The sequence below is a fragment of the Monodelphis domestica genome, chromosome 2 (assembly GCF_027887165.1).
Source record: "Monodelphis domestica isolate mMonDom1 chromosome 2, mMonDom1.pri, whole genome shotgun sequence".
Classification (NCBI taxonomy): Eukaryota; Metazoa; Chordata; class Mammalia; order Didelphimorphia; family Didelphidae; genus Monodelphis; species Monodelphis domestica.
In genome coordinates, this window is record NC_077228.1 from 9,332,619 (window position 1) to 9,358,082 (window position 25,464).

At 50.3% G+C, this 25,464-nt stretch overlaps 1 protein-coding gene across 3 annotated transcripts in view; it reads left to right on the top strand.

Annotated features, from left to right (window-relative positions):
* Positions 1–25,464, top strand: part of GNG12 (G protein subunit gamma 12) — a 313,983-nt gene that overhangs the window by 230,374 nt on the left and 58,145 nt on the right. For all 3 annotated transcript variants that reach the window (XM_056814962.1, XM_007480417.2, XM_056814963.1), the window contains one exon: positions 22,925–22,975. The gene's annotated coding sequence lies outside the window, so the exon portion shown is untranslated. The remainder of the gene's footprint in view (positions 1–22,924; positions 22,976–25,464) is intronic.

Consider the following 25,464-nt stretch of genomic DNA (forward strand, 5'->3'; position numbering starts at 1 on the left):
GGGTTCCAGTCTGGCTGATGGGAGGTCCTGGGTTCCAGTCTGGCCAGTGGAGTGACCCTAGACTGGTCTCTCCACCCCCACAGGCCAGCCTTTCCTGCTCTTCTGCCTTGGAGCCGCTATTTCCTATTGATTCTAAGGCCCAGTTTCTCAGCTCAGGAGACCCTGGACGTGTCACTGCTCTCTGACCGGGCATCAACGGCAGAGCCCTGGGCCTGGCCCTCCCCCATCTTCTTCATGGAGCCGCTCCCAGCTCCCCAGTCACAGCTGATTTTGTCCAGTTTGTCCTGGACATGGTTGGTTCGTGCATGGTTGTCTGCATGTCGCCCCTCCATTAGATGGGGAGCTCCCTGAAGGCAGGGACTGTCTTTGGGTATCGCTGGTGCCCGGCGCATAGTCAGTGCTTAATAAGTCTTATTAACTGACCGACTAGAGACCCGAGTTTCGGTCCTGGCTCTCCTGCCACTTCCGTGCTCTTAGAGCCTTCATTTGGGCGGCCAGATAGGCCGGCAGGCCTGGACTGGGGAAGATCCGAGTGCGTGTCCTGCCTCAGACACTTCCTGGCCGTGTGACCTTGGGCAAGTCACTAAACCTGTTTGGCTCAGTTTCTTCATTTGTAAAATGAGCTGGAGAAGGATGTGGCAAACCAGTCCAGGGTCTGCCAAGAAAATCCCAAATGGAGGGGCCACAAAGAGATGGGCATGACTGAAGAGTGGCCAAACAGCAACAGCCATCCTCCTAGCGACGAGGGGTTTGCAAGTTCTATTTTTCAGAGGCTCAAGCTGAGGTTTACCTAAAATCGTACTGGAGGGAGGTGGCAGGGCCTGCGTTTGAACCCAGGACTTGCAGTGCCAAGTACGATGTTGCTCCTGCAGTGGCAGACTTGTTCCGTATCGGCTCTAAATCTGTGTCCTGTCACCCCGGCCCCCTTGCGCAGAGACGGTTGTCTGCTGCTTGAGGAGCTCACTTCCCCTCTTGGCCCTGGCTTTCTCTGGACTTCGAAATCCTGCCTCTTCTGCCCTCTTGTCCTGGTCTGCCTTCTTGTCCCAGAACATCTTCCGAGGCCTGGGAGTTGTTCCAGCCTCTGGAACGTCCCTCCGTGAGGCCTTCCTTCTTCCTGCTTGAGCAATTTCTCCTGGAAACTCCATGTGAGGAGGGGGAAAGGGCCAGCCTGCATGTCCTACCTTGCTTTCCTCCTCACCGTCATCCCTCCTTCTTTGCTTCCTTCTTCCTTTCCTCTCTCTCTCTCCCTCCTTCCCTTCTTTCCTCTCTTCCATCTCTTTCTTCCCTCCCTTTTTCCTTCTTCCTTCCTCCTTCCCTCCATCCCTTCTTTTCTTCCTTCATCTTTCCCTTCCTTCCTCCCTCCCTTCTTTCTTCCTCTCTTCTTCCCTCTCTCCCTCCCTCCCTCCTCTCTTCTACTCCTCTCCATTCCCTAAAGTGTTTCCTCGGTGTGTTTGTGGCCCAGCCCCCCCCAGCCCCCCTTCCCAAATGCCACTCGTTCTCTTGGCTGCCCCGAAGGGGAGGGTTTGGGGGTTCCAGAGCTGCTCTGACAGTGCAGTAGCCACAGAACAGAGAAAGGAGAATCGCCTTGACCTGAGGAGCTTATCGTGTTCCAGCATGGCAGAGGAGAGCAAGAGCAGCCGAGCAGGCGAGCCCATCCGTCTGGTCAGAGAGTCGCTCCCAGGCAGGCCCTGCTGCCTCTGCTGCCGGACATCCGGAATGCTTCGAGGGGGGCCCCCGCTTTGGCCTTTCCTCAGTCTCCCGACAACTCGTGGGATGGATTTATCCAGGGAGCTGAGGTCCAAATGAGTCAATCAATTAACCAGCCAAATTTTGTGAAGGACTAGGCTGGGTCCCGAGTGGAGATCCAGCCCGAGGGATGCACCGGAAAAGAAAGAGGGGTTCGGGGCTGGAAGGAGGGACCTTCCTGGGCTGTATGGGGAAGCGCAGCCAATGAGATGACCTTTGCTTGTGGGAAACAGGGGCCTTGCCCTGAGGGGCACCCGCCATTGGCACAGAGCTGGTACCGCACCTGGTTGTCTTGCCTCCTAAGTGCAGTAGGGCGGGGAGCGGTTCTAGGTCTCACATCAGTCAGATGCCTACTATGGGCTGTCAGTCGGTCAGCGAACAAAGAGTGAGTGTTTGCTAGGTGCCCGGCCGTTATAAAGTGACTTGTCCAAGATCACACTGCAGGTGGCCCCCTGGCAGAGTCGGGGCACTCTGATACCCCTCGGTGGAGCCCAGACGCCTGCATGCTAGCCCTGATCTTGTCCCATCTTATCTGCGGGACCACAGACGATGGTAAGCTAATCTCCGGGGCAGAGATCTGGCCTCGGCTTGAGCCAACTCGACACCCAAAAGGTGAAGAGCGTCTGCCCCCGGCAGGATGCCTCCTTGGGGCGGCAGTCACAGCCCTTTCCGGTTCTAGAGCCCCGGAGTTGTTCCAGGACTTCTTTCTCATGTTCTGTCCCCTCCCCTCCCCAATGGCCATAAAACACACTGCACCTTTGGTCAGGAAGTGCAAAGTCTGATCGCCCATCTGCCTTTTCTTGTTTTTAACTGGATGCTTTCACTTCCACCGTGTCTCTTTGTGGCCTCGGCCCAAGGCACAGGGAGGAAGGATGAAAAACAGCCTCAGGTTGTCCAGGCTCCATCCGAGGGAGGAATCACAGATGGGGCAGGGTCGGGACGGCTGGGCGGCGGGACCCCGGGCAGACAGAGGCGCTCAGGAGCGGGGAAGCCGGGCAGACATCATTCTCACAATCTGTGCCAGGCTCAGTGTGGAGACCTGAGGCCAGCCTTTCTGTCTGGGCAGAGCAGGGCAGCAGAGCCATCATGTATTGGCCTTTTCAGATGCCCACACAGAACTATCTCTGTCCCTCGCTAGCCGGCCCAGCCTCCTCTCCCCTCAGGACAACACCCGTCTCTGTCCGGCTTGACAAAGGACACCAGGGCTTCGGGAGGGTGGCCTTCATTTTTGCCCACAGGAAAGAATGGGGGACGCAGCTGTCCGTAACTTGACTATGTTTCAGATTGCCTCAGTTTACCATTTTGCTGTGTGCCTTGTTGGCAAGTAAGTCAAGGAAAATATCGGGGGAAACCATGGTGTTGGTATTTACAGAGCAGCCACTAAGGCCGTCGAAGGAGATTTTGAGTCTGAGATGATTGAATCCTATTTCTCAAGATGAGAGCCCCCAAAAAGGTCAACTAGTCTCAGCCCCTCTTTTTGCAGATGGAGAAACTGAGGTGCGGGGAAGTGGTGTCATCCAGGGAGTACACAACAGACATAGTCTATGAATGCACCCTTTTCCTCCTAAGCTAGCGCTGCTCAAAATTAGGATTGTGTTTCTCAAAAGCCCCACCTTAAAATTAGCACCCTAAACTCATAGTTCTGGGGCAGAGATGGACCCCTAATTCAACTTCTTCAATTTACACATGAGGAAACTAAGACTCAAGTAGGGTAAATGAATTGCCTAGTTGTCGGAGGTGGGATTTGAACTCTGCTCCACACTGCTTCCTTGACTTCCATTTTAAAGCTGCCCTGTGGCAACAGAACGTTTTTATTACTCTCGTGGAGTTGATCCGTTGTGTGGTAAATATTTAGGTGTACAACCAGGAGGACGTCGGCATAGCCTGGCGGAGAGAGCTATGACCCGAGTTCGACTCCTGTCCAATACATTCTGGCCCATTGTTCTCATCTTCCTTTCTGAGCCTGTCTACACATGGGTATCCGCAGAATCAGAAATCTCAGTGGTTGTTAGAACCTTCCAGACCACCTAGTCTAAGGCCTGACTAAACTGAAATCTTCCCACCAACATCCTAGTCTTCCCTTGAAGAACACGGGAGCTCGGGCCCTCCTGTGGCATCTCACTCCGCTTCAGGGCAGCTCATGTTGAGCCTCAGTCGGCCTTCCGTAACCCTGTAGCAAGTCTTCCTTCCACCCTTCAAGTTCCTGATGCTGGCTCTCAGTTACATCTCCTCTGAGCCGGCCAGTGGACCCCCGGACCTGCCTTCTCCATCATTTCTGCCCTCCACAGCCTCCTTTCTCCAACTCTCCATTTTAACAGCTAGCCCATGCTTTGGCCACCATCTTGCTTTTTCTGACCCCAACCCTCCCCAGCCAACTATTAACCAAGCTGATTACCACAACCCGGGCCAAATGGTTGCCTTTTCCCCTTCAGCTATTTCTGGCATCTCTCATCTTCCAGGGATGCGGATGGATGACAGGGGCCATGTCCAAAGTGGAAGGCTATGGACAAGAGGGACGGAGATTCTTCAAGCACCAGTTTGGGCTTTAAGGTCCTTCCCTCCTAGCTTTAAAGTTGCCTGAAGGCCTTTCCCTGTTGGCTATTTCAGATGCTCTTTCTGTCACTACTAACCAGTGTTTGACCCTGAATAAGTCACCTAACTGCTGAGCCTCGCTGGAGGGGAAATGGAGATAATACTACCAGTACTGCCTTCCTCACAGAGTCTTTTGAAAAGTGATTTCCAAACCTTAGAGAACCGTGTAAATGCTGTTTATTAATGTCCATCTGGTGGGAGGGGAGAGAATTCAGCAGCTGGAAAGGACCTCATGTGAAGAGGGACTCTGGAGGAAACGCTTCCCTGCAGACCAGCGGGTGAAATGTTGCCGTGTTCACGAAGCCAGAGAGCCCTGCCTTGAAGCTGGCAGCCCCCAACCTCATATTTCCTCAGCCAAATAGAGTGAAGGGAAAAGGGTAGAACTGCATCAAGGGCAAGAAAGCTTGGCAAAGGCATCCCAAAGGCTTCTGGGTATTCTGAGTATTAAGCTTGGCTTTTGCATTGGCAAGGCCCTATACTCTATGGCAAAAGAAGAGGTAACTAGATCAGTCAACATTTATTAGGTGCTTCCTGATGGCCAGGACCCACCTTTGGGTGGTTCTCCTCTCACAGGACTCCCAACTCAAGCCCAAGTCAGCTTTGTTTGCCCCTTCCACCCATTGCTGCTCCCTCTGACCTCTGCAACCAAGTCAAGCTGACTCTTATTTTCATGAAGCTTGTAGATCATGTTTTAAGATTTGCAAAGTGCTTGACCAATTTTAACTTAGTTAATACTCACAACAACACTATGAAGTAGGGGCTATTATTAGCCTCGCTTTGTCCATGAGGAAATTGAGGCTGAGAAAGGTTGTGACTTTATACTGTGACAATAAGACTTATACTCTTATTGGATTGCTATGGTGGATACTCATACTTGTTGGGTACACTATGATGGATTCTCTTACTTGTTGAGTACATTGTGGTAGATACTCTTGTTGGGTGCCTTATGGTGGATACTCTTATTGGATATACTATGGTGGATACTCTTATGTGTTTGGTCCACTATGATAGATACTCTTATTGGATGCACTATGATGGATACTCTTACTTGTTGGGTTCACTATGATAGATACTCTTTTGGGGTGCATTATGATGGATACTCTTACTTGTTGGGTTCACTATGATAGATACTCTTTTGGGGTGCATTATGATGGATACTCTTACTTGTTGAGTACATTATGGATACTCTTGTTGGGTGCGTTATGGTGGATACTCTTATTGGATATACTATGGTGGATACCCTTATGTGTTTGGTACACTGTGGTGGATACTCTTGTTGGGTATGCTATTATAGATACTCTTATTGGATGCACTATGATGGATACTCTTACTTGTTGGGTACATTATGGTAGATACTCTTGTTGGGTACGTTATGGTGGATACTCTTATTGGATATACTATAGTGGATACTCTTACATATTTGGTCTACTATGGTGGATACTCTTATGTGTTTGGTACACTGTGGTGGATACTCTTGTTGGGTATGCTATAATAGATACTCTTATTGGATGAACTATGGTGGATACTCATACTTGTTGGGTACACTAGGATGGATACTCTTACTTGTTGAGTACATTATGGTAGATACTCTTGTTGGGTGCGTTATGGTGGATACTCTTACTGGATATATTATGGTGGATACTCTTACATGTTTGGTCCACTATGGTGGATACTCTTGTTGAGTATGCTATTATAGATACTCTTATTGGATGCACTATGATGGATACTCTTACTTGTTGGGTACATTATAGTGGATACTCTTGTTGGGTACACTATGGTGGATATTCTTACTTGTTGAGTACATTATGGTAGATACTCTTGTTGGGTACATTATGGTGGATACTCTTATCGGATATACTATGGTGGATACTCTTACATATTTGGTCCACTATGGTGGATACTCTTATGTGTTTGGCCCACTAAGGTGGATACTCTTGTTGGGTATGCTATGATAGATACTCTTATTGGATGCACTATGATGGATACTCTTACTTGTTGGGTACATTATGGTAGATACTCTTGTTGGGTGCGTTATGGTGGATACTCTTATTGGATATACTATGGTGGATACCCTTATGTGTTTGGCCCACTAAGGTGGATACTCTTGTTGGGTATGCTATGATAGATACTCTTATTGGATGCACTATGATGGATACTCTTACTTGTTGGGTACATTATGGTAGATACTCTTGTTGGGTGCGTTATGGTGGATACTCTTATTGGATATACTATGGTGGATACCCTTATGTGTTTGGCCCACTAAGGTGGATACTCTTGTTGGGTATGCTATGATAGATACTCTTATTGGATGCATTATGATGGATACTCTTACTTGTTGGGTGCATTATAGTGGATACTCTTGTTGGGTACACTATGGTGGATATTCTTACTTGTTGAATACATTATGGTAGATACTCTTGTTGGGTGCGTTATGGTGGATACTCTTATTGGATGCACTATGGTGTATATCCTTATGTGTTTGGTACACTGTGGTGGATACTCTTGTTGGGTATGCTATGATAGATACTCTTATTGGATGCACTATGGTGGATACTCTTATGTGTTTGGTCCACTATGGTGGATACTCTTTACTTGTTGGGTATGTTGGTGGTAGGAATCAAAGGACGCAGTCTCTGGAGGTCCTGATATTTGGGGATTCCTCTATGAAATTCTTATTCTCTCTCTTTCCCAATCTATCTCAGATCAAAGGGATTTTTCCTCTTCATTACTAACCTTTCTAATTAGTGAAAGCCTCATCTGGCCCATGCTTTCAGCCTGGCTCCCAGCATACTTCATTTTGGTCTCTACTTGATGGCCATCTTTTTGACCCCACAGCCGTGTTGCTGTTTGGGTTTCTACTTCCCTCTCCCAGTCATAAAACAATGAGCCAGTGGTTTCTGCCTTTGTTTTTGGACAGGGCATGAACTCGTGTGTCCCTTCCTGGTCCCTAGGTGTGTTGGCTCACTCTTAGAATATAGGCTTCTTGTGGACAAGGATGTCTTAGCTTCTGTTTTTATATCCTCAAAGATTAGCATGGAACCTAATAAATATTCATTTGTTCATACTTCAAGTATTCCAAGATAAATTGTCTCCTCTTTATCCTCGTCAAGAACTATCTTGTAGGGGGAAGCTAGGTAACTCAGTGGATTGAGAGTCAGGCTTAGAGATGGGAGGTCCTGGGTTCAAATGTGGCCTCAGACACTTCCTAGCTGTGTGACCCTGGGCAAGTCACTTAACCCCCATTGCTTAGTCTTTATAACTCTTCTGCCTTGAAACCGATGCACAGTATTGATTCTAAGACGTAAGGTAAGGGTTTAAAAAACAAAACAGTACTCTCTTGTAGCATCCCCATCATCTTCATCGTTCTTATTCTCTAGACTTGTTCTCCCTATCATGGTCAGCCTGGAAGGAAGTTCAGTGTCCACTCACAAACTTGCTGCTGACCAGCACAGAAACCTTGACCTGCCATTTCCAATCTGGGCCTCTTCAGCCGTCCCGTGGCAGCCTGGTGCCCCTTTGTCCCCCCTCCTATCGCACTATATTCTTGCCAGACTTAGCGCAGAGCCCAGGTGGCCTCGCCAGCTGAAACTCAGAACTCTCATCTCAAGGGATCCACCACCCTCAGCCTCCCCAGTGGTAGGAAGTGTAGGTGGGGATCTCCATGCCCAGAGGCATCCATCTGTCTAATGTATTTGCCTGCCAGTCAAATAAGATTCTTGAGGTCAGACTGTGTCACTTAAAAAACCCAGAAAAACCTTCCTGTGCTCCGTGCTTACTTAGCACATTGTCTTGCACATAGTAGGTCTTTTAATAAGTGTTTGTGGCACGAAATCCATTTTTTCTAACCACTAAATAATCCCATCCAGAGTGACTCAGAAGTCTTAGTGCACTTTGAAGTCTGGGGACACTGCAGATGTGTGAATTTTGGCGAGGCAGGGTGGAATAATGCGTAGAGGCTGGGTCTTTCAGTGAAGATCTCCAAGCACACTTGGAGTCAGGCTCCTCGACACATTGGCTTTTTGACTGTGGGAAAGTCATAGGACTTTTTAGTGCCCTCTGGAAACTGTCACACACTAGGTCCCATGGTATTGGCTTGAGAGTTCCCTGTTGGGTAGGGGAAAACCCCTGGGGGAGGGAGCGGGAATGAACCCTGTGTGTGAACAGTGGGCATTGAGAGCCACATGATAAAGGGGCCCCATTCACCACGCCAAACAGTGCCCTTTTGTACCAGGATGCCAGGAAGCTGGGAGGGCTCACTGCCCTGGGCAGGAGGGCCCTGCTGTTCCATGTCCTCTGGCCGCCAAGCTCCAGGTCCTGAGCAAAACCCTGGACAGCAAAAACCAAGCCATGCTCAGGCATCTAAGGTGGCCTAGTGGAGAGCTCCTGGGTCCTGGAGTCATCATTTTTTCGCCATATCTGACTCTTTATGATTCTTTTGGGATTGTCTCGGCAGAGATCTTAGAGCAATTGGCTATTTCCTTCTTCAATTCATTTTCCAGTTGAGGAAACTGAGGCAGACAGGATTAAGTGTCTCATTGAGGGTCACATAGCTAATAAGGGTCTGAAGCTGGATTTGAATTCAACAAAGATGAATTGAAAAAAACCTGTGTTCAAACCCGGTGTCAGACACTTACTGGCTGGGTAACCCTAGACAAGTCACTCAACCTCTGCCAGCCTCAGTTTCCTCAACTGCAAAATGGAAATAACACCAGTGCTTACTTCCTGAGGTGTTGGAAGAATCCAATGAGATGATAATTCTAAAGCACTTTCTTTACACACCCAGATAAATGCTGGCTGTTGTTATGATGATTTCAAAGCACTTTACATGCCTTTTCTCTTTTTATCCTCTAAAGTTTAATATGTAGGAGGAAAGGATTTAGAGCTAGAAGGGCTGAGAGGGCTGACATGCCTCAGTTGATCCAGGGAGCCTTCATGTGATAGAGCCACTGTGTGGCCCGAGCCAATCACTTTTCATCTCTGGTGTGCCTTCAGTTTCTTCATCTGTAAAATGCAAATGACAGTAGCATGCCCCCTAAGGTGGTGCCTGATCCATGATTTGAACCCGTGTCCTCTGACTTCATGCCAGAGAATGATGATTATCTCCAGTCTAGCCTGTTTGTATCGAGTTATGTCCCCTGCTCTAGATGGTAAGTTCCTTGAGGGCAAAGACTCTTTTTCCTTCCTTTAGTGCCTGACGCATAGTAGGCACTTAGTAAATGTCTATTTGACCAAATGACTACAAATCCAGACTTCTTTCTCCCAAACCTGTGTGACCTCCTCCTTCTAGACTCCCCAGTGCCTGCCTGAGCAGAGCGCCGTTTAATTATCCTGCATGATCAGAATTATGACTGGGGTAATCTTCAAGAAAAGATTAAAATGACATTCGGTACAGTGGATGAACTAATTTTAGGGAAAATTATGGCACCAAAAATGGAAATAAATAGGGGCTTCTGGTTAATTTTGCTTAAAACAAAACAAAAAAGGAAATTAATTGCCTTGAATTGAGGCAATTGAAGAAAATGAGAATTTTTTTTTAGCCTTGACAAAGAGAAGGCTTTTCTTTGGCTGGGGGATGGCCAGGGGAGACGTGGACATGCTAGATCTCTCTCAGTGTCCCATGAAGAAGGGTTTGACTTCTTCCATTTGGCCCAGAAAGTGGAACTCCTGAAGGAACACACTTTGGAGAGAGAAGAAGAAAAACCTCCTGACGTTTCAGGCTGCCCAAGTATGAAGCAGTGCGTTCCCCTGCACTGGAGAGAGGTCTTCAGGCAATATCTAGTTGGCCACGTTTATTGGCATGAGGTCATCAGAGATCTACCTGGGTGGCCCCTTTGCCAGTTTTAAGTCTTCTCCTCCCCAGATGCCAGCCGACCATGTCACTCATTCTACAGAGGCAGGTCCCTTCTTCCCATGCAAACACTGAAATGCTGTGGATTTGTAATTGGCTTTACTTCCATCGCACTCCTCCAAGAGTACTCTATGCAGGTGAATCGACAGGAGGCATTTGGCCGAGCCCAGTCCGTTCCCCTCTGCAACAGAAGGCTAAAGAGAACCACCGTTGCAGCTCTTCTCCCCACCTTCCTCCCTGCCCATTGAGGATGTTTCCGCCACATTCTCTTGCCGTCAGGACGCTCTTTTGTTTTGTCTGGCTTTTCAGCTTTATTTTTCTTTATGGTGTGTGATGTATTTCCATCTCTCTCCCAGGAGAGTAGCCGGCAAATTTTCCGTAGCCCTCCATTAATGCAAAAGAGAAGAGTGCTGAGGTACATGCAGCAGAATCCAGAAGAATTCAACAGGAGGAGCGAAAAGCACAGGAATTGTCCCCCCCCCTCCGGGAGGGGCCCAAGAAGTCCCGGGGGTGCTTGCCCAGTTCTCAGCCCCAAACCTCAGGCTTCCCGGGCACTGGCTTACAAAGACCCTGCACAGGAGGCATCCCGAGCCCCAAAGTCATGGTGCTGATGGACAGGCCCCATGGCAAAGGCCCGACTATGCTGTGTCTTTGCCGAATATCCTTCCCAGGCTACTGTTTGGTATTCCATTGCCTAGGAGAGTCTCAATGCATTCTGGGCCTGAGTCAGTCCGATGAGCCAAGGCATCCTGTAGGTGGTCCAAGAAGGATCCTTCAGTACTGGTTCCAGGAGCTCCGGAACTCCGTAGTCCATTTGTCCAGGCTCGCCTCGTTCTCTTTAGCTTCTGAATTCGAGAGACTCGCCGGAAACCTTCTCCCGTCGGCATTCATCCGCTTGTGTGGAGTTTCCTTCTTTTTCCCCCTCAGGAATCCGAGGCATGGAGAGGCTACCTCGCCTACATGCCTGTACCAAGAGCTCTGGCACAAGCCGTGGCCAGAGCACTGTCAGTGCTGTTTCCTGGTTCAGGCTCACAGCTAGGCGCTTCCTGTATTCTGCCCTGCACTGTCATGCCTGGCTCCTTTTTGCAGCGGACATAACCCAAATATTTGTATAATGACTCTGGAGTCTCGTGGCTGAGGGAGAGAAATCCTTCCTCCCCCCGTCACTCCTGCCCCCAAAAAGAGGGATAACGGGGAAAATGGGATCCATTTCAGAGGACCAAACAGCACCCAGAGTTGATATTTTAACCACCCATCACTTCAGCTCCTCAAAAGCATTGATTAACTAGGAGGAGGAGGATTAAGGGTCTCTCGGAGGGACAGTGGGCTGTGGGGGGCACAAAGCTGGACCTGGAGTTCAGAAGAACTGAGTTCAGATCCTGCCTAGGACTCCTTACTAGCGGGGTGACCCCTAGGCAAGTCCTTGCCTCTGTGACCCTCCGCCTCACTGTTCCACCAAAGGATGGCCATCCAGGTCCCTTCTGGTTCTACTCTGATGCAACGCTGCTTCCTTCTAACCTGGAGGCAATGTTAGGTCAGAGAAAGCTCTGGAAGGTCCTCTGCCACCTTGGGGAAGCCTTGGCTCTGCCCAGTGTGCCTGATGCCTAAAAATCAGCCTAGCCAACTTGGATCCATTGGCCAAAGGGTGAGGAATGTTTTGGCCTTCGCATTGCTTGAATCAGGCATCAAATAAGGCTTTTCCTAAGTGCCTGGAACTTAGCTAAAGCTGAGGCTAGGAAGAAAACAGAATCAGGCCCTGCCCTCAAGGAAGCGTACATTTTAGAGGGGGGAGATGGGTGCACTGAAGACTTAAACAAGGGAGGCTTGGACCCAAAATGAGGAGCCCTCCACGCCATTAAAACCGTAGATCCTTTCATAGGGCAGAGGCCGTAGTACACCAAGGGCAGATGGGAAAAGTTGGGATTCGTGTATTCATTTTAAAAATCAACTCCAAACCAATAAACATTTATTAAGTGCCGACTGTGTACCAGAAACCCAGGTACCAAGCCCCGGGGATATAACTAAGAAGAAGAAAGCGCGTCCCTGCCCTCAGGACAAACACAAACTCTTTCCCAAATTTCTTTGTGTTCTTTTTCTAACATGAAGAAACCCCGTTCGGTTTGGTCTGGGTTCAGCCCTGGGGAGCTTGTCTTCCCAGAGGTGTGAGACTCTGGCTGATTAACCCAAACCCCAGCAGATGGAATAAAGAGCTTTACTTGTAACGGAGGTGACAGCTCCCATCTGGTGTTCACCCAAAGGAAGAGTCAAGAAAGACTTCATGCAGATCCGACACTGGACAGACAATTTATTCCTACATACAAAGAAATGCTCAACATCAACGACACGGAGCATGCCTAAACGGAATGACTTTAGACAGGACCAATTGTAACTGCTGCTGGCATCTGCTGGGAAGGCGAGACTAACTCCATTAGAACCTGAAGGAGTTGGCCGGCCGGCTCCCCGGCGCTGGTCGTGGCCCCTCCGCTCGGAAGCTTCTGACAAGTCCCTTGCCTGAGCTCATCCTTTGCTTGACGTCCTCTCCAAGAACGCCGGAGTGGCGGCCAGGGCGTCCTTCCCTCTCATTGGAGTGTCTCCCACTCACCGACGCCCATCGTGGGGCCGGTACGGACTCTTTCACCCAAGATCGAGAAAGGATCAAAACCAAAGCAGCAGCCGGATCCCCAGACTCGGTTCGGCTCCTCCGAGCCTCGGAACTTCCACTGAGCTTCCTTTGGAGGATGATCTCAGTCATTGAGGAGTTACCCAGTGGGGCGGGCTGAGGAGCTCCGAGACCAGAGCCGGCGGCTTCATGGGCTTGTTTGCTTGAAGCCCAACTAAGTGAGCATCGTCCGAAACGTGGCTTGTGGCCGTGCGACTTGGAAGCCTTCCCGCTGGGTTAGCTGGCTGAGAAGGTGCCGCTGTAGGGGGTGCAGCGGCCGGCCGGGGATGCTTCGGCAGGATGACTCTGCCCACATCTCTTCTGCTCTTTGTCATCACCTGAATGGCTTCCCGTGGGCTCTCCTGATGGTAGCAAACGTGTTCCCGAGCGAGCCTGCGTCTGTGCTCCAGGGTGGTGGCAGGAGGATTCGGGACGAGGCGGCCGCACACAGCATGCATGCAGGGAGGGGGAGAGGGTGCGCCGGCCCTTCCCAAGGAGGAGGGGTGGGGGGAGCCCAGCGGACCCAACTAAAGAGTTGGACTGCCGGGTCCGAGGCTGGAGACATGATTGAGGTGGTTAAGCAATCGTGTGCACCATGGCTCTCGTGGTGCTACACTTGCGAGCTAGAAAAGAGCTAGGAGAGGGCTATACTTAGGACTGTCATAAAAAGTTCCGGTTTTACCTGAACTCCTGTTTTTCCTTTATGGTGTTTCTTTATTTCAATGGCAAAAAGGGAAGCAAAACCGCATTAAAAAACTAGCAATGGTTTTTCAAAACCTCAAAGGCTCAGAACTCTGAAGTTGGACCCCCTCATTTTACAGATGAGGAGACTGAGGCCCAGGGAAGTAGCACGTCTCGTCCAAGGTCATATAGGGAGTAAGCAAAGGGGGAGACGTGAATTCTGGTCCCCTGACCCCCAAGCCAATGATCCAGCCTGTGCACCAAGAAAGTATATACAGGACAGGCGAGGGGAGGTACTAAGATGCGTGAAGGAAAAGGAAAAGCTTCTGGAAGGAATGGTAGAGTTCTGGACCGGCTGTCAGATCTGGGTTTGAATTCAGGCGCTGCCACTTACTGACTAGGCTCCACTACCTCAGTGAACCTCAGGGCCCTGCTCTGTAAAATGGGAATAACTGACCGCCACCTTTCAAGAGTGTCGAGACAAGGGCTCTCTCTGTAAGTCTTTTAGGGCCACCCAGATACGAGCTGCTGCTCTAGCTGTCCTCCTTGGGAAGGGAACGCCGTCGGGGTCATGGTGGACATTTTCCTCTCAGAGCTCCCCACTCGCTCTCTTCTTGGAGTCCTGTGAAATGGGTGCTGTCGGTATTATTGCTCTCCACACTTGGCCAAATGAAGCTCAGCAGAGCTTTACAGGCCCAACCTGGCAAGATTCAGACTTGACTCCAGAGCTGTGGGCGCTGTCGTCACCCCCGTGGTCGCCAGAACCCCTGATTAGACGTAAGGATCTGCCCTTATGGTGACACAGAAGCCCTCAACACCTCTCCTTCTCTTCCCATAGACTGCAGGATTCTTGAGGGCAGGGACTTGACTTCTTTGTACCCCCGAGACAATGCACGGCACTTGATAAGCGGTGATTGATTGATTGATTGATTGATTGAAAACTGCCTTTGAGCAGTTGCTGTGGAAGTCGGGTCAGATAAGAAACTTGAAAGTACATAAGGAAAGACCATACGTGTGTCAGGTCGGACTTTCTGCACCACGCCTTGTAGTGCCGGGCATGTAGTAGCTGCTTCCTATCTATATTGTTTGTTGATTGATTCTGGCAGGAGAGACTCCAGCCACTGGGTCCTTGTGGTGTAGAGAGACTCTGAGTTCTTATGGGCGATGCCAGCAGAACATCTACTTGGAAGGGCCAAATGATGAGGGCCGAAGTTCTGGCTGTCTCTTGCCCAGGAACCAGTTCAGTTAACAAGTCAAGCCACAAGGCATTGATGGTGCACTTCTATGTGTTGGACAGACACTGTCAAGCAGGAGGAGTAAGTAAAAAGGGCGTTCCTGGGGGCCGCTGGGTAGCTCAGTGGATGGAGAGCCAGGCCTAGAGACAGGAGGTCCTGGGTTCCAATCTGGCCTCAGCCACTTCCCAGCTGGGTGACCCTGGGCAAGTCACTTGGCCCCCATTGCCTAGCCCTGACCACTCTTCTGCCTTGGAGCCAATACACAGTATTGACTCCAAGACGGAAGGTGAGGGGTTAAAAAAAAAAAGGGCGTCCCTGACCTGGGAGCGGACATTCTGGTGGTGGAAGATGGGCAGAAAAGGAAGGAGATACATAGAGTCCCGTGTTGGGGCACGATGGGGGAAGAACACCCCTCCAGCTGCAGCTCTGCTGACCAATGCTCCCGGGCCGGGGTCTATTCTGGTAGCTGCATCACCAGCGCCCGTGAGGTCCCAGATCTCCGGGGCTCTAAGGGCCCGGTGGGTCTGCTGGTTGACCATGATTCAGTCCGCCTGTGGCATATTCGACATTGTGCCCGGTGCTGGGGACACGTACCGAGGAGGGGGGCACTACCCCGCCTGCAGACAGCTTCTGTTGGGGAAGGTTTGGCCCGCACCTCCGGAGGAGTCCACAGAATCAGTGGGGAACAGCCCCCCCTTCCCCTGCCCTGGACTCCCCCACCCCATGGCTCCTCCCTCCACCAGAGGGTGGCTGACTGTTCCTCTCCTCGGGATTCCAGGATAACCCTTGGGGAGGGCAGCTTCTTAGCTGTCTTCATGAGTCCCTATAGAGTGGGCTTGCTAATAGCAACCAACTTACTTGACAGAAATGAGCTTTTATAAAAGGCTGTTGGTGGAGAACAAGGCTAGACAGGAACCCCCCAGCCTGGGAGGCGCAGGCGCCCCTGACAGACACACAAGGTCCCTGGGGTGAATGGCCTCAGACAGAGTCCTCGGGGAGCCCCCCTGTGAAAGGGTGGCCTTCACAGTCACTTCTCCCCAGCACAGTCCCCCCCAAGTTCATGTCTGCTTTGAGAGCCCCCTCCTTGCTGAGGGTGGTGTCTTAGGACCTGTTCCTTGGCTTCCGGGGGGCTCCTCGCTGGACTTTGCTGCTGCTGCTGCTGCTGTTACCAGCTCCACTTGCTGAGGGACCTCTGAACAATCTTCCAACCTTCTGACGCCCATGATTGTGTCTGCAGCTATTCATCCCCCCTAAAATCAGGAAAGGATAAACAGTGGCGGCAAAGGGAACCGAGGTGCCATGCGTCGGTGGACACACGGTGGCCGGCGGGAGAGAAAGCAGCCACTGGCCCTCTCCTTCGCCTGGGGGCTCCTAACAGGTCACGTCTTGGGCTCCGCCAAAGGGCCATTGGAGGAAGCCTTGTGAATTCCAAGTCACCAGGGGAGGGTCTTCAGCCACCTAGAAAGCTCCTCCCCAGCACACCGCCCCTCTGCTCCCACGGCCTCACCTATTAGATTGGAAGCAAGAGGAGAAAGGAAGATTCGTCTTGTACAAGCTCCGTGGGACGCGCCAGGAAAGGTTAATCCCAGCATGTTGGCAGTGCGCGGTGCCAAACTCGAATAGAAACAGCAGCCTCTGATCCACGCAGAAGCATCCCTGCAGCGGCAGATTTCATGTTGTTCTTAAATGTCATGTTTTCGGCGTTGTGTGGTATTTTGATTTTGTTCAGTATTTCCCAGGGACATTTTAATCCGCTCAGGAGGAGGGACTCTTCTGCTCCCAGGCCTGGGCCAGTCCTAGAGAAGAAAGGCGAGCCGAAGGCGAATGTCCACAGAGGCTGCCCCGGCCATTCACGCCCCGCCGGCCGGCCTGTCGGACAAGCCTCCAGGACTGGATGTTCCCAAAGCACTGATTAAGCGCCCGCCATGTACCAGGCACTCCAGAAAGCGATGGGGAATCAAAGACAGAAATCACAGCCTCCTGGAGGTTCTAGAATCCTTGGAGAGGCGAGATGGGGAAAGAAAGTGTGTGTGCACGGAGCACTGGGTGAATGCCGTGCACAAGGGCGATGCACGGTGACTCCTAGGTGGAAGTGCACTGTTGAGATGGTCACGACAGGCTTCCCGTAGAAGGCGAACCTCTTCCTACCCAGGCTGAGAGTAAAGATCTGTCATGGTAGAGGGCTTCTCCATGTGGAGGAAATCACAGACATCATTCGTGTATTTATATATTCACATTATCGTCTTCATTCTCTGCCCCCTTTTTTTGAGCCCTTACGTTCTGTCCTATTACCAGTTCTAAGACAGAAGAGTGGCAAAGGGCTAAACAATCAGGGTTAAGTGACTTACCCAGGGTCACACAGTAAGGAGATCTTCATTCTCTTCTAAGTTCTCCATGACACTTGAACACTCAAAAATGAACCAGAGGGGCAACTATGTGGCTTAGTGAACTGAAAGCCAGGTCTAGAGACAAGAGGTCCTAGGTTCAGATCTGGACTCAGATACTTACCTGTGGGATCCTGGGCAAGTCACTTAACCCCCATTGCCTAGCCCTTACCACTCTTCTGCCTTGGAACCAATACATAGTATTGATTCTAAGATGGAAGGGAAAAGTTTTTAAAATTTGAATCAAATTTTCCTGTGGGTCCATCCTAGTAAGTTAGCTCTCTTGTGTTTCCCTAAATGGGTGGACTTGTACTGAAGTATCCCTGTGGTGGGTGTCCACCTGGAGTAACCATTGGGACCCCATCTTGAGCACAGTGTCTGTGAAAGAGAAAGGTGCAGAGGGAGCCAGTCAGATAGATACAGACAGGGAAGAAAGAGGAAAGGGAGGGAGTAAGGAGGGAGAGAAGGAATGAGGCAGGAAAAAGGAAGGAAGGAAGGAAGGAAGGAAGGAAGGAAGGAAGGAAGGAAGGAAGGAAGGAAGGAAGGAAGGAAGGAAGGAAGGAAGGAAGGAAGGAAGGAGAAAGATAAGGAAGGAGGGAGGAAAATTAAAGGGAAGGGAGGGAGGGAAGGAAGGAAGAAGGAAGAGAAAGAAGAAAAGAAGGAAGAAAGGAAAAGGGAAGGGAGGAGAGAGGAAAGGAAGGAAGAAGGAAGAGAAAAAAGAAAGGAGGGAGGAAAGGAAAAGGGAAGGGAGGAGGGAGGGAAGGAAGGAGGAAGGAAGAGAAAGAAAAGAAAGGAGGGAGGAAAGGAAAGGGGAAGGGAGGAGGGAAGGAAGAAGGAAAAGAAAAAAGAAAGGAAGGAGGAAAGTTAAAGGGAAGGGAGGAAGAAGGAAGAGAAAAAAGAAAGGAGGGAGAAAAGGGAAGGGAGGAGGGAGGGAAGGAAGCAAGCAAGCAGAGAGGAAAGAAAGAGGGGAGAAAGGCAAGGAGGAGGGAGGGAGTCCAGGAAGGAAGGAAAGAACATCTATTAAGTGTTTTTGCCAAGCACTGTGCTAATAAATGCTGGCAATAAACTACAAGAATGAGAGAAGCTGGAGAAGCCTCTTCAGATGTGCCCAGTAGAACTCTTCCACTTGGGGTGAGGATAATTATGTAGTGCTCCACGGTGAAAGTCATCCGGGGTGACTGCTCAAGAGCCCTGCCCTGTGCACTGAAGTCTCGGGCTGATTGCTGTTTACGGGCCGTATAGCTGTGATTACAGTGCAGCGCAGCAGCCTCTCCTCCTCTTTTTTGATGGCGTTCAGATAGAAAGCGTCTGGGAACAAGCTGCTCGCCTGCCATTATTCTTTCATGTTTAATCCTTCACAGATTATTGTTGTGGCCATTTTGGGGTAGCTGAATAGAAGTGCCGGGATCCAGGCTCCCACAAAGCATCCTCAAGGAGCAGACAGGATGATGGGATAAAGAGAGGGTACCTGGGCTCGTCCCCACATCAGTTTTCTTTCCTCCATTTTTTCTCTCTCATTTGAAAGCTAAGAGTGTGGCTCTCCCGGAGGGCAGACTGGGAAAAAGGCGATTCTTACATTTGTACGGCAACAGGCCTCAAGCTTGGCCCTTCAGCCCCCAGTCCAGGCGTTTTCACTGCCCCCCCTCCCTTTGTGTCTTCCTTCGAGCTCCTTCCTTCCTTTGTTCCTTCCTTCCTTCCTTCGTTCCTTCCTTCCTTCCTTCGTTCCTTCCTTCCTTCCTTCCTTCCTCCCTTCCTTCCTTCCTTCCTTCCTCCCTCCCTCTCTTCCTTCCTTCCTTCCTTCCTTCCTTTCTCCCTTCCTTCCTTCCTTCCTTCCTTCCTTCCTTCCTTCCTTCCTTCCTTCCTCCCTCCCTCTCTTCCTTCCTTCCTTCCTTCCTTCCTTCCTTCCTTCCTTCCTTCCTCCCTTCCTCCCTTCCTTCCTTCCTCTCTTCCTTCCTTCCTTCCTTCCGTCCTTCCTCCCTTCCTTCCTTCTTTCCTCCCTCCCTCCCTCTCTTCCTTCCTTCCTTCCTTCCTTCCTTCCTTCCTTCCTTCCTTCCTTCCTTCCTTCCTTCCTCCCTTCCTCCCTTCCTTCCTTTCCTTCCTTCCTTCCTTCCTTCCTTCCTTCCTTCCTCCCTTCCTTCCTTCCTTCCTTCCTCCCTTCCTTCCTTCCTTCCTTCCTTCCTTCCTTCCTTCCTTCCTTCCTTCCTTCCTTCCTCCCTTCCTCCCTTCCTTCCTTTCCTTCCTTTCCTTCCTTTCCTTCCTTCCTTCCTTCCTTCCTTCCTTCCTTCCTCCCTTCCTTCCTTCCTTCCTTCCTTTCCTTCCTTTCCTTCCTTCCTTCCTTCCTTCCTTCCTTCCTTCCTTCCTTCCTTCCTTCCTTCCTTCCTTCCTTCCTTCCTTCCTTCCAGTCCTCGCTAAAATCCCACCTTCTACACAAAGCCTTTCCCAGTTCGCGCCTTCTTCGTGTTCCCTCTGAGGGCGCCCCAGATTGACCCTCTTTCTACCTTTTCTACGTGTATATGCATCGCCGGTTCGTCTGCCCCATTCGCTCCTCGAGACCGGGAGCCCCCTTTTCTTTGACTCCCTGGAGCTCATCACAGCGCCTTGTCCATTTAACTAAGGTTTACTGATGGATGAATTGGGAGATTTTGTGGCCGCAGATGGTTCCTAGAGAGTTGTGAGCCTCAGAGAGGTTACGGGTCATTTGTGGTTGCACAGCTAGGGAGTCTCAGAGGCTGGATTGGAACCCAAGACATCCTGATGTCGCCTGTACCCAGCTGCCTGTCCGGAGGGGAGAGCTCTGATGTAGTTTGGGGCTTCCTGTATCTCCAAGTGCCCCTGGGAGGGTGTACAAGGTAGGGGGGCAGGGGGGCTCCCCCCATCTGCCCAGTGAAAACAAGAGGCTCCAGAGCACCAGGGGGAATATCAAATTCTGTGACTGGCCCTGATCCCTCTTCGCTTGTCACACTGATTTCTCGTGAGAGGGGAGAGGAAGGCTAGAGGTGCCGCGTAAAAGAGAGACTCAGGTGGTGGGCAGGATGGAGCAAGAGCCTCAAATCAAAAAGAACCTGAACATCAGAATACACATCATAGATAACAAAGAGTCCACTGGGTTTGTCCTCGGCATTCGAGGCCTTCTTTTGGTCCCCTCCTACTTCCTTACCTTCACATCTCTCGAATTTTTGGTTGGATTTGAGACTTAGAAACTGGCCTCGACTCTGTGACCCCCCACATGTCCCTCTGACTCCCGATGAAACCCGGCAGGGTGCCGAAGGAGCCCAGAGGTTCTGGATGGGACCAATTTGGATTTCCGCTTGACTCTGCATATTTGTTGCAGGCTTTTGTTTTTCTTTTGCAGAGTGGGTGGGACTGGGAGGGAGGGAGAGAAGGCAGATTTTTGTTCACTGAAAAATAAATACATTTAAAATGAACTAATGTGGGGGGAGGGGAATCGTCCTTGTTTCAGGGCGTGGGGATGGGAGGAGGCAGATGACACGCCGGGGAAATCGAGGCGGCCATTGGGCTGCCTGACATTCTGTCCGAAATAGTGAGGGGAGATGGTTGTAGCTAATTGTGTTAATCTGTTAGTGATTAGGCCCAGCCTGGGACGGGGTCCAGCCTCTGACGTGAGCCTCTTTCCAGAGGTCAGCCTGTGCCCCAGATCTGGGAGTTTCTGTCTTCCCCCTGTTGCAGGGAGAAGAGACGCATCGTTCAAGGTTAAAGGCAATAGCTGCTGCCCGAAGGGGATTCTATTGAGGCCTGGATGGGAACAGGAGGAAGGAGAGATGTGGGGTCAGGCGTGTGGGGAGGGGATGCTGGGGGAAGGCATCCCGCAGCCCAGGAGACAGATCGTGTGTGTGTGTGTGTGTGTGTGTGTGTGTGTGTGAGAGAGAGAGAGAGAGAGAGAGAGAGAGAGAGAGAATATGTGTGAGTGTGCAAGTGTGTGTCTCTGTGTGAATGTGTGTGAGTGTGAGAGTGTGTGTGAATATGTATGAGTGTGTGAGTGTGTGTGTATGATTGTGAGTGTGAGTGAGTGTGAGAGTGTGAGAGAGTGTGTGTGTGAGTGTGAGTGTGTGTCCCATGTCCAAAGGCATCCGAAAGGGGGTTTTAAACCTGCTTCTCTTGAAAGCCATTGCAAAGCCCTGGCGCTGGGAGAAGCTGCCTTGGGTCTGTTTGCTTTCTTTTGCCTTCTGCAAATTGATGACAGGTTTCCAGGAAAGAAGACAACAGCCCCTGGCCCCGCTTGCCTGGAAGCAGTCAGGCCTTTCAGAAAGCGCCATTAATGGAGGCTTGCTTTAGTCCCATATGAAAATTGGATTAAAGCGGAGTAAATTGTGGAATTCAAGTCAGGCCTTCCCGATCGATGGATCCTCTTCCTGACCTCCCATCATAGACCAGGCAGCAGGGATCGAGGCTTCCTTCCAATAATGGCTGCATTTTAAAAATGAAATTATTCACTTCCCTTGCGATCCCACTTGCTCGGCACTAGGGACTTCTTCTTGGGGTCAGGGACTTCATGGTCAGCAGCCCCCGGTACATAGTTGGTGCTTAATGATCCTGCATCCGACCTAATTTTCTTCCAGCAGCCAACGTAGGAGGTAGAAGTGAACAATCTCCCCCTTTGTATGAGTGAGGAAACTGAGTCTCAGAGAAATCCACTTGCTTAGGGGCGGCCAGCTGATAAGTATTGGGATTCAAACCCTGGTCTCCTACCTCAAGTCTGACGTTGTTTCTACTATAATGACTGTTATTGTAAAAAGAATACTGGCTAACACTTCATCGAATGTGAGGGGGTATTATTATTATTTCCCTTTTACAGAGGATAAGGTTAAGGCTGGGAGGTGTAAAGGGACCTGAGCGAGGTCCCAGAGCTAAGAAATGTCAGACATAGAATTCAAATTCAGGTCTTTCTGGTCCTAATCCAGCGGGATAGCTACTCTACCATCTAGCTGCCTGCAGCCCATCAGGCCATGTCTAGGATTGCTGGCTCGCCATATTATCTCCCTGGTTAGTCTCACCAGTTCCTGGGTCCAATCATCATCTCTCTATCTGTCTCTTCCCTTTCTCAGCCCTTCCATCTTCCATGGACTCTGCTCTCCAGGAACACCAGTCTATACTCTGTTCCTTGAACACTGCTCTCATTTCCCATTTCCATGCCCCTCACCTCTGCCCCTTAATCCCCCTGACTCCTTCTGTAACTGAATTTAAATACCCCATTCTTCAGGAAGCCCTTCCCATGCCCTCTCCTCCCAGACGGCCTCCCTTCTATTCCACATGGAACCTGCGTTCCTAGTTGTTTCCATGCTGTCTCCACCGTTAGGGTGCCGGCTCCTTGGGGTCTTTCTTTGTCTCCTCAGAGAGGGTCTGCCACACTCGATAAGTACTTGTTGCCCCCTTGATCTATTTCAGAGAAATCGAGAGCTGTCCCGGACCCTCCACCCCAGTAATGCTCTTCTAACCATTGTGTTGTCTCCACTGGCTACATATTGGTTTCCAATGGAGGGAAGCTCCTGGAGGGCAGGTTCTGGTTCATCACGGTGCCAGCACACAGTCAGCTCTTTAAAAAATGGTTGTGGACCGAGTGCTCACTGATCGGATGACCTGGAAACAGCACCATCAGGAAAGGAGAGGGAAATAGCTTTACACTCAAACAGGCTCTGCAGTTGTTGCTAATCTTTAACCCAAAGTAGAAACACTTAACACTGTTTCAGCCTCCTTTGATTGAAAGTGCAGCATTTGAAAACTTGCCTCGCTTACTATGGAATGTTTGTTTTAACACTTGCAGATTTCCTGACCCCTGGAACCTGGAAACACGGTGTCCGACAGCCACTTATCGGTGAGTCCTTTGTGTTTCATTTGGAAGAGAAAAAAGACTTGTGCAGTGGCCCCTGCCTCAAGAATTTCAGTGGAATGTCGCTTGACTTGTACTGGAGAGAAATGGTTATTCCCTTACCTTTGGGGGGTTTGCACTAGATTAATTTGTGGCATTTTGCATGCTCGCAGAAGAGAGACTCCTTCTTCTTGGTGGTTGAATACAGGTCCGAGGCCCTTGCAGAAAGAGAGTAAAAAGAGGCGTTGTCATGGAAAAAAGATCTGAGAGTTTGGGGACCACGAGCTGGGAGGAGTGAGGTTGGGGGTGAAAGCCAGCTAAGCCCACGGGACCTCACAGTGAATTGAGGAAGGCAGACGTTGTGTCAAGAGCGTGGGAGGCCCCACTGCTGCAGTTTGACTCTATCTAGAGAATCCTAGTCAGGGCCACGTGTTCCATTTTAGGGGAAAGGTTGAAATCTGGACAGATGGACCAGAATGGAAAAAGGCTGAAAATCGTGCCTTCTGTGGGAAGAGCTCAGACCTTTTAGCGGGAGAAGAGCTGATTGGGGGCAGCGGGGATGGGATGAGTCACTGTTTTCAGATACCCAAAGGGCTGTCACGTGGAAAAGGAATTCAACTTTTCCTGCTTGTCCCCAGTGGCCAGAACTAGGAGCCACGGGTGGAAGTGGTCAGGGCTGTAAATTAAAGCTGAATGTGAGGAGACTGAAAAGTCTTGCTAAGAATCAGAGCTTCACAGAAGCCCGATGGCTCCTTGGGAGCTTATCCCTGACGACGGTCTCCAGCCCGAAATGGATAACCTCTCGTAGAGGGAATCTCTGCTTCTAGTAGGACTTGGTCTCGTCCTTCTAAACCCTCTTCAGTGAGTCCCTTTGAATTCCCGGATTCTGTGATTCTCCTACCTAAAACCTTTCCTCTGACCCAAACATCACCAAGCCCCAGCTTGTGGCCTCTTATTTCAAGTACTACGTAATACATCAGCATTGTAAGACAGCAGAGGAATTTGAACAACCCCCTGGAGCTTGCTCTCGTGGGCTCTGGCCCGTGGCTGAGGAGTCCTCGGCCCAGCTCTCACTCCTGCCCCATCCTCCCGGAATTTCTCCTTCCTATGACCTACTCGCTTTGGGCATGATGAGCAAGGCTCTCACTGAATTCTTTAGGGGTGATACGGTTTGGGGGATAGGAAAAGGATGTGCGTTTCGGGGGGAGCTCTTGATGGAGAGTTAGAGTTGTCTTTTTGTGTTGCGATTGTATCCAGAAGAGATTTCTGTCTGTGACATTTGGTCTTGGGTGGCAGTAGACTAAAGTAGGGTGGGATAGACCCAATATTCCTTTACTTGGAATGATTTATTTTTTTCAACCTCATCCCTGACCAGTGACGCCTCCCTCTCCCTCCCTCCCACCCATAGGATCCTCCCTTGTAACAACGAGGCACAGTTAAGCACGGTAAAGCAGCACCTCAACTATGTCTGAAATGGTCTGTCCGCCTGCCCTGTGCCCTGCTACTGAGAGTCAGGAGGGCTGCTTTCCTGCTAGTCCTCCAGAGTCAGGCTGGGTCACCTCACAGATCGGAATGCTGCAGTGTCTTGTCTGCTGGCACTATTGTGGGCATCTTGTCCATCCTTTCCCAGTTCTGCTCACTTCTCTGGGTAGCAGTTTGTGCAGGCTGCCCCCCGTTTCCCTGGATTTCTCATTTTGAGATAAGATGCAAATAGCTTTCTAGTATAACATATGTCCTGTGAAACTGGTGAGACTCTAGCAGGATGGTGAAGGGGGAGCCTCTTTTAGAAGGTGGGATTTGAACTGAATCTCCAAAGCGATCAATGAAGCCGGGAAGTAAAGAGGAGGAGGGACCGTCATCTGGACACGGGGAGAAGATGCCCATGAAAGGATCTAGAACGGGGGGAGATGGGATGTTGAGTTTGAAGAGGGGCAAGTAGTTGTGTACCTGCAAGGATGTGAAGGAGAATGAAATGTAAGAAGAGCAGGAGATAGGAAAGGAGGCGCGCCTCCTCATTCCCTCCTGTATAGTTTGGAAATCAGATCAAAGATATTTGCTGTGATGATTTTTTCCCCACTTGGCTGCTTCTCTTCTTATGATGGCTGCATTGATTTTATTTGCAGAAAGACTCTTACATTTATAGAATTGAAATTGTCCATTTCCTCATTTGTGACCACCTGTATCCCTTATTCAGTTAAGAATTTTCTCCGAGCCATAGTCGTGCAAGCAACCTCTCTTGATTCTCCTCTCCATTTTAATGATACGATCTTTCATATTTGGGTCACATATCCATTGAAACTTGTTGGGACATGTGGTAGAAAGGGTTGATCTAGAGAGAGCTTGTAGGTATCGTGGCTTGTGGTAATACAGAATCACAGCCAGACCGTTTGGTATCATGGGTAGCTTCAAACCCAGGTGGACAGTGTCTGTGAGGTGGCATCCGTCAACACAGGTGGGCGACCACTGTGGTTTGAAGGAGATCTAACAGTCTGGGA